The sequence below is a fragment of the Mus caroli genome, unplaced genomic scaffold (assembly GCF_978045245.1).
Source record: "Mus caroli unplaced genomic scaffold, Mus_caroli_1 scaffold_4, whole genome shotgun sequence".
NCBI classification, from domain to species: Eukaryota; Metazoa; Chordata; class Mammalia; order Rodentia; family Muridae; genus Mus; species Mus caroli.
In genome coordinates, this window is record NW_028227259.1 from 42786625 (window position 1) to 42796387 (window position 9763).

The 9763-nt window shown below is 37.4% G+C and overlaps 1 pseudogene; it reads right to left on the reverse strand.

Annotated features, from left to right (window-relative positions):
- Positions 1-1686: 1686 nt before the first annotated feature.
- Positions 1687-2174, reverse strand: LOC110295149 (small ribosomal subunit protein uS9 pseudogene; annotated as a pseudogene).
- Positions 2175-9763: the final 7589 nt, after the last annotated feature.

Sequence of the window (9763 nt, forward strand, 5' to 3'; positions counted from 1 at the left end):
TTGCTGGTCGGATTGCAAGCTTGTACAACCACTCTGGAAATCAGTCTGTTGGTTTCTCAGAAAATTGGACATAGTACTACTAGAGGGTCCCATAATACATCTCCTGGGCATATATCCAGAAGATGTTCCAACTGGTAAGAAAGACACATGCTCCACTATGTTCATAGCAGCCTTATATATAATAGCCAGAAGCTGGAAAGAACCCAGATGCCCCTCAACAGAGCAATGGATACAGAAAATGTGCTACATTTACACAATGGAGTACTAGTCAGCTATTAAAAAGAATGAATTTATGAAATTCCTAGGCAAATGGATGGACCTGGAGGACATCATCCTGAGTGAGGTAACCCAATCACAAAAGAACTCACATGATATGTACTCACTGATAAGTGGATATTAGCCCAGAAACTTAGAATACCCAAGATACAAGATACAAAGCACAAGAAGAATGAAGACCAAAGTGAGGACATTTTTCCCCCTCTTAGAATTGGGAACAAAACACCCATGGAAGTAGTTACAGAGACAAAGTTTAGAGCTGAGACAAAAGGATGGACCATCTAGTGATTGCCATATGCAGGGATCCATCCCATAATCAGTCGCCAAATGCAGACACCATTGCATACACTAGCAAGATTTTGCTGAAAGGACCATGATATAGCTGTCTCTGTGAGACTAAGCCGGGGCCTAGCAAACACAGAAGTGGATGCTCACAGTCAGCTATTGGATGGATCACAGGGCCCCAAATGGAGAAGCTAGAGAATGTATGCAAGAAACTAAAGGTATCTGCAACCCTATAGGTGGAACGACAATATGAACTAACCAGTACCCCTGGAGCTTGTGTCTCTAGCTGCATATGTATCAGAAGATGGCCTAGCCAGCCATCAGTGGAAAGAGAGGCCCATTGGTCGTACAAACATTATATGCCTCAGTACAGGGGAAAGCCAGGGCCAGAGTGGGTGGTTAGGGGAGTGGGGGTAGGTGGGGAGGGTATGGGGGACTTTTGGGATAGCATTGGAAATGTAAATGAGAAAATACCCAATAAAATTTTTTAAAAAAATTTTAAAAAAAAGATAGCAAATATTTGACTATTATAAGAGAGAAGCCCAGATGATTCAAATAAACATTATAAATGATCAGAAGTCAACCTCATACCATAGAGATGCAAGTGATCATTAGAAATTATAGTCAAATGTTACCAACCATCAAACTGAATTATCTAAGAAGACAAGAATTTCCTAGGGGTGGGGGACCACTATCCAACCCTGAATGTGAAAACACATGGACATAAAATTACAAAATAAAATTTGTTATTAAAAATTCTTTTTAAAAGATTGAATGAGAAGAAATAGAAAATCTAAGCAAGTCATTAACTTATGCTGTGGTAGCATCATTTGAAAACCTCTCACAAAAGAAGTTCATGGGTCAATTCTACCAAATTTTCAAAGAATCTCATCAATCATACAAAAATAGATAATTTTGAACTTATTTGCAAAACCAACATTATCAAGGTATTAAAAGCACTCACAAAATAAAAAATAAATTTTATGCTAATACCATGAGAAATAGCCATGCAAAAATATTAATCAAAATACTGCCCTGAATTTAACACTGAATTTATAGGATTGCTCCTCATTATTTTTTTTTAACATTAAAATCCTAGGATGTTTATTACAAAGGTAAACCCTGATCCTTGAGATGGGCTTATCGGTAGGATTTCTGGTATCGGGCATGGGCACCAGGACCTCCAAACTTTTTGGATTAGCAGCGACAGGGGTCAGCTACAAGCAGGGTGCGTATTGGATGAGGATATCTTTGATCTCCTTCTTAGAGGCTTAATCCACATATTTTTGGTAATAAGCTACCAGGGCCTTTGAGATGGACTGTCGGATGGCATAAATTTGGGCCACATGTCCACCACCCTTCACACGGACCCAGATATCCACACCAGCAAATCGCTCCTTGCCCAGAAGCAAAACAGGCTCCAGTAACTTGTACTGCAGCGTGCGCGATCATCTCCAGGGGACGTCCGTTCACCTTGATGAGCCCATTTCCCTGTTTGCAGTGGGCCACAGCCGTGGCTGTTTTCTTGCGTCCGAAGACCTGCACGGACTGCAGCGGACCCTTGGAAGGCATAGCTCCGAGCACAAGCACGAGATCCTCACCGCACAGTGCCGCGACCGGAAAAAGGCTCCCCATTATTTAATAATATCTGAGGCTATAATGAAAAGATTGTTCAGCTAGTATAAAATTTGTTCTATACACAAGTAGTCAGAGTTAGTAGTTTAGGAAAATTTTATTTCAATGAGTATAAAAATACAGCAACACTTTTTAAAGATTTATTTCCATTTTATGTGCATATGTGAGTGCTTGGTGAAGATATTTGCTCCACATGTGTGCCTTGTGGCCATGCAAGTCACAATAGGCGTAATATCTCCGGAAACTTCAGTTATATCTGGTATGAGTTGCCATTTGGACGCTGATTTCAGCTTCCAGAGCTGAGCTATCTCTTCAGCCCTTTAATGTTAATTAGAAGGAAATCCAATAAACTGGATGTAGAAAAAAGTCTCTTAACAAAAATGAAAGCCATTTCTAAGTGTGAGTTCAAACAGGAGTAGCCAATGGGGAAGACAGAATAATGAAAGGAAAACTGCCATAGGATGAGCCAATTTTCCTACTTTGTTCAGTAACAATGGTCCAGTGGCAGCATTAGTTCTAAGCTCACAACGAGCTAGATCCATCTGCTGGACTGAAAAAGAAACTGCTGATGCATTATTGGGTATATATAGACAAAAGAAATGAAATTGTTTCCTTAAAGAATACCAACCTTTCCACACTAATTACAATATTATTTGCAATAACCAAAACATAAACTCAACCTGAACACTGCAGACAGAATAGACTAAATGGCTGTGTGTCTATGAAAGCCATGGAATATTATTGCACATATCAAAAGTAGAAACTTCTTTAATTTCTCATAACTCAAAAGACCATGTTGGATATTATTATAAACAGGGCAAAATATCACCTGCAAGTGTCACTGCAAGTGACAATAAATAACATTGTCAAATTTATAGAACCGAAGAGTTAGAAGGCTAGCAGGCAGTTTCTGGGGTTTGGAACTTAGAAGAGATTATGTCAAAAATTTCATAAGTTCATAGTAAACAAGTGGTAACATATCACAGGGTAGCCTACAATAATATATAAATAAATATCACTGAAGAGAATACTTGATTACCTGACTTAATGTTTAATGCTTTCATTATCCAAATGATGTAATTAATGTGAATTAATAAATATGTTGATTAGTTTGATTATGATAATCATATATACCAGTATAATAAAGTACTATAGTTTATGATATATATTCTATCAGTTATATTTTCATTGCTTTGAAAAAGAAACATCTAACAAAAAGCCACAATGACTATTTCTTAATAATTAATTTTATTTAAAAATTTTTATAATAGATTTTGGGAACATTTTTCCATCCCCCAACTCCTTTCAGGTTCTCCCCAATGTCACACAAATTTCTATTTCACTTTCCAAAAAAACATCTGGCTATAAACAATGTGAATAACTCAGCTTATGTATGAAGTACATGTTTGTGTTTGTAGAGCAGATTTTCATGAATTATGTGTGATATTGATTTTCTTGGGATATATTTATAGAGGAATAAGTACAAGGAGCCACAGAAGTTTGAATTAATCAGATGGAAATAAATAAGGAGCTGTTGAACTTAATTCAGTTATATTGCTTTACTATAGTCACAAAGCTATTCATCATCATTAGGTGGGTAACCAGCTAACGTCTTTAAGTACACAGAATGCAGAATAAATGTGTGAGTCTGTGTTTGTGTGGGTCTTTCTGTCTCTCTACCCCCTCCCTTCTTTCTCTGTCTCTGTCTATCTAACTGTCTGTCTCTCTCAATGGTTAGTGTAGGTGTAGGGAAATGATTGTATGTGTGTGTCTTTTTTTCTGTCTCTCTGCCTCTCTCTCTCTCTCTCTCTCTCTCTCTCTCTCTCTCTCTCTCTCTCTCTCTCTGTATGTGTGTGTCTGTCTCTGTTCCCCTACCTCTGCCCATCTCTCTGAGTCTGTCTATCTTTCTCTGTTTTGTCTCTCTATCTGTCTGTTTCTGAGGGTTTATGTCTGTCTCTCTCTGTCTATGTCTCTCTGTGTCTCTCTCATTTTCTCTGTGTATGTGTGTGACTAAGGCAGAGAAACAACAGATGACTTAATATTGAGGCTACTGAAGAGATAAAGTTATGAACATGGAATTCTTGTGATGTCACTCCACTGAGTTACTTGCCTTTGGATTAGTTTGATTTCTTTCAAGAAGTTATATACGAAAACTACTTCTTGGCATCCACAATAATGTCTGTTTCTGGTGAGTGTATATGGGATTGATCCCCAGGCAGGGAAGTCTCTGGATGGCCTTTCCTTCAGTCTCTGATCCACACTTTGTCTCTGGATTTGCTCCAATGAGTATTTGTTTCCCCCTTCTTAGAAGGACCGAAGCACCCACACTTTGGTCTTCCTTCTTCTTGAGCTTCATGTGTCTGTGAATTGCATCTTGGTTATTCCAAGCTTTGGACTAATATCCACTTATCAGTGAGTGCATATTATGTGTGTTCTTTTGTGATTGGGTCACTCAGGATGATATTTTCTAGTTCCATCCATTTGCTTAAGAATTTCATGAATTCATACATTTTAATAGCTGAGCAGTACTCCATTGTGTAAATGTACCACATGTTCTGTATCCATCCCCCTGTTGAAGGACAGGTGGATTCTTTCCAACTTCTGGTTATTATAAGTAGTAAGACTGCTATGAATATAGTGGAGCATGTGTCCTTGTTATATGTTAGAGAATCTTTTGGGTATATGTCCAGAAGTGGTAAAGCTGAGTCCTCAAGTAATATTATATCAAATTTTCTGAGGCAACACCAGACTAATTTCCAAAGTGTTTGTACCAGCTTGTAATCCCAGCAACAATGGAGGAGTGTTCCTCTTTCTTCAAACCCTCACTAGCATCTGCTGTCATCTGAAAACTACTGTAAGATTCAAAGCAAATGAAAATAAGTGAAAAAAAGTCAAAGTATCAAAGAAGGCAAAAATGATAGGAAATTAATTGTTATATCGTATGGGTCTTCATATCAATGTTCATATGAAGTTCAAGCTGAACATTGATAGCTTATCATCTTCGGTGATTTTCAGTAGTTTTAAATGATCAATTTCTACATCTATATATAGAGGGAGTCTTATATATGAAGTGATTATTTAATATTGAAATCTAGATGCATATGGGTCATATGATTTCAAATGTGCAGAGAATAAGATACTTAAACCGAAAACATTGTGTAAGGAAAAAAATAGTATTTGTACACTTTTGTTAATAACACCAATGAAATGAAAATACAGTTTATAAATACCCAGTAGCAGACAAGAATAAGTACAGCACTGAGTGACAAGAATCCATAAACTCACATCCTATCCCCATAGCAAGTCATCATTTCCTTCATCTGAATTTGAGGTTCAGAGTATGTCTACATTTCAAGTCTATAGAATAATATGGAGCCATTTATTTAGTTAGTCATTAATCAAGTACGTGAATTAAAATACTAATGCTTGTCTTAGTCCACTAGGCCTGTTGTACCAGAATACTATAGAAAATATTGTTTGTGAGCATGCCTTTCTTTCTTAGAGTTCTGGGTATGAAGAATTCCTATATCAGAAGGCCAGTGTATTTAGTTCATTCCTATATAGTCCTTTCATGATAAATTCATCAGTGAATGAATGAGATTCAATTTTTTCTTTCCTTTTTCCTCATATAACTGAGATACAAAATAATTTTCTAACTTTTTAGAGGTCATACAGCTGACTTATCATTTATTATCTGGTGTGAAGTAACATTCTAAGAAATAAACGTTAAATGAAATATGTGTGTCAAAATGAACCATCAGGTCTTCATCATTATAGGTCAAGATACTGGGGTGTTTGTTTGTTTGTTTGTTTGTTTGGTTGGTTGGTTGGTTGGTTGGTTGTTTGGTTTGGTTTGATTGTTTGTTTGTTTGTTTTATAAGGAGTCCTAAATATAGCAGAGAGTTATCTAAGGGATATCAAGAACCAAGAAAAAGATTTTAATATGGACTGGGTGAATCAGGTAGAAATGGAGAAAACAGTATATGTCTTATATGTCAGGTTGAGTGAATTGCTGATAGGCTGTCCATACATGTTTGTAAGACAGACAGAATGGCACTCCATCAGGTTTTGGAGGAAAAGAAAGTATCTGCAGATAATTCTCACTGGGACAAAACAAAGGGCCTTGTAAAAGGAAGCCAAGATTTTAAAGAAACATGCATAAATGAACTGATGTCATTATTGGTGATATTTACTATATTCAATCATAACAAAAGATTGATACTCTGAGTGCCATATAAATGTGTGTGTATATATTGTAGGTCTATGTTCATGTGTATGTATGTGTGTATGCACATAGTGCATGTCTGTGTTTGTGTGTGTGCACAACATCAGAAAGAAGCTGGGCTATGTGTAATAAGTAGCAGTGTATGGTTTCAGCGATTTGGATTATATCAGAATGGTTTCCCCAAGAATGTGAAATACTGCTTCTCAGAAAGCCAGAGATTTAAGGCTTCCTACTGAATTTACCTCTACACTTTAAAAGTTGTCTCCTCTGGTGATAAATGTGCCTATGACATCGTTAGATAACATTGAGAATCTGCAGTGAGTTTTGCAGAGAAATCTCCAATAAAAATTCATAAAGGAGGAAACCACTCACAGGATTTACAATTGGTAACCCTACTGTTCTGTTGACTCCATCACCCTAATTTGGCTCTGGGTTGATTTATATTGGATTAGGCTTGTTCATTACATGCTCTGGCATCTTAAACAAGGCTAAATTCATGGGGTGAAAAGTGTTAGAGCAAGAAATAGTTGCACAGATCAATTGTACTCTTATGAAAAGATGGTAAATGGTTACTTAAAATGGGATATTTTGACAAATCTTGACATGCACGTAAAGATAAAAGTGTGGGACACACACACACACACAAATTAACTTATCCTTAGAATAAAAGGAAATTCACTTGTAAGTGTTGAGGAGTACAGTTATAGGGACAATATTGTCTTCTCAACAGAATGTTAAGATGTGGAGTCTAAGAGTCATATTTAAAAAGCAGTGGGCGGAATGATTGTCTACAAACAGCACACAACTAAATGTGTATGGGAAAATATACATGCGATTTCAATCCTCCACAAGAACTACAGCAACTGAGAAAAGCTGAGAGTGGGAAAGGTTGTCACCTCTGGGGAAGAACATACTGACTTGTTACCCAGTGCCAAGTGGTCAACCCTAAAACATTCATGCACGTAAAATGATGTGGACAAAACAGGTTATATTTAAGAACGTGTATGTACATATAAAAAATATATATGTATGTAATACTGATTAATGAAATAAAGAAATAACAGGCCATGGATTTAAAGGAGAGTGGAAGGGAGTTTTTGTGGAGGTGTTTAGAGGAACAAAATGTATGGGAGAAATAATTAGTTAAAATATAGTGCTAAAATAAATTAAAGGGCTGCTGTTATGACCATTATTTTTCATGTTATTTAACCATGTATTGATTCTTTGTGAATTTCACATCATGCACCCCAATTCCATTAGCTTTGTAGTCTCTTTGTACCAACCCTCTGCCCCTGAAACCTCCTCACCTCCCCCCAAAATGTATTGTGGAAGTTGTAGTGCATCATAGGGTGTACCATAGTATACCCTTTTGTACACACTCCTTTGCCTTCAAATATTATATGAGTGAATCATTGGTCATTGGTCTGCTATACTATTCTGGATTCTCCCTTGGACTCCTTTTGGATATGCTGTTTTTGCTCTGTTTAAAGGAGATTGTGCACCTTTGATATGCAAACCTGACACCTCCATATACTTTAGTAGCTCATAGATGGAGTAGATGTTGGGATGGGCCAACTTAAAGCCCTTAATTGGGACCTGAGTAGTAGCTGAACTGGTCAGTCCACCAGCTGTCATGAACCCACATCACCAGTGCAAGTTCTCTAGCACTGCCCTGTATAGCTCATCCAGTGGTGCAGCCAGCAAGGGGCAGAGTCAGCTCCGGAGTTCTCATGCTCTCAGGGTCGGCTTACCTGTGCCCATACCATCAGGACTAACTCAGGACTAACTCTATTATACGGTTCCAGCAAAGTGTAGGGCTTCCTCACCCAAGTCTAGCAGCAAATGAGGGGCTGAGTCAGCTCTCCTGCTACCATATTATACCATATCATACCATATCATATAATACCATACCTTCAGAGCTTGCCTACCTGTAACCTCTTCCCCGACCTCATCCCACCCCTGCTTCAGCAATCAGGGCCAGCTCCTTTGTGCTACCCAGGTAAGGTACAGTCAGGGCCTGTTCTCCCTAGCATTGTAGCTGGTGACAGACATCTCCTGTTCTCATGACTTCAGGGTCACCTCTCCCACTTGCCATAGGTGGCATGGGATGAAGAGGGAGGAAACCTTCTCTCCCACAGTGATGGTTATTCTTGGTTGCCAACCTTAATATATCTGAAATTAACAAAAAATCTAAATGGCTGGACTAATGAGTGATTTTGTTTTCTTAATTCAATCATTTGCTTAGACTCAGCTTTAATCTGAATCTTTGGGGTTGAAAGATGCACTTCTAATCTAGACATTTTGAGGTGGGGGAAAATCTACCCTTCATCTGGGCAACTTTCTGCTGCCAACCTATGAAAAGGACATGGAAGAAAGTGCCTTGTTCCTTCTTTGCCTGATTGCTCTTCATCTCATTAGCACGACCATTTCTTCACTGTCATTAGATCCTGTTTTGTTAGTATTCCAGTGAATTCTAAAGACTAGCTGAGATTTCCAGACATGTGGACTGAACAACCACTGGATTCTTGAACTCTCCATTGATAGAGAGCCACTGTTGGTCTAGCAGGATCACAACCTGCAAGTCTTTTTAATAAATGCCCTACACACACAGACACACAGACACACACACACATACTCGTGTGTATATATAGATTATATATGTTATATATTTACATATGAAATATATACTTATATATGATATATAAAATTCTCAAATGCATAAATAAAATAAACTTATCTGTACTATTATACTGTAATTCTAAATAGCAATAAACTGTATATTTACAATAGCAAAAAACAAACTATAAATATTTAACACCTAGAAATCATAAATATAGGGGGAGGTGGATATTTTTCTATTTAATTTACACATTATACAATGGATACATACAAGGAAACACCATGAACCGCACCCTAAGAATACACCAATCACTTGTCATTTGAAAACTAAATAAACATTTTAAAACTGCATGTTATATGTTTGGTTTCTTTTAAATACCACTTGCTATGTGTAAGCTGTTTACAATGTGCCTGCATACAAGACACTGACCATTTTTCTTCTATTAACTGGAGGCTAACTTGCTTAGTAGTGAGGCTGGGCAGGAAATCATTCTGAAAAGTAGTAGACAATGGATTTGTGTGAGGCTCTGGTGTGATGATGAATGATCTGGCAAAGTCTACTCAGACACCACATCAACCAACTGTGATGTGACTGTCACAGATCCTGGATGTTTTTTTTTTTTTTTTGAAAAAATGACACTGTGTCTCTTTAGGAAATGTGTCATTTATAGGTAGCCTTTCTCTGGCCATTATAGAGAATAAAATTAAGAAAAATCTCAGCAG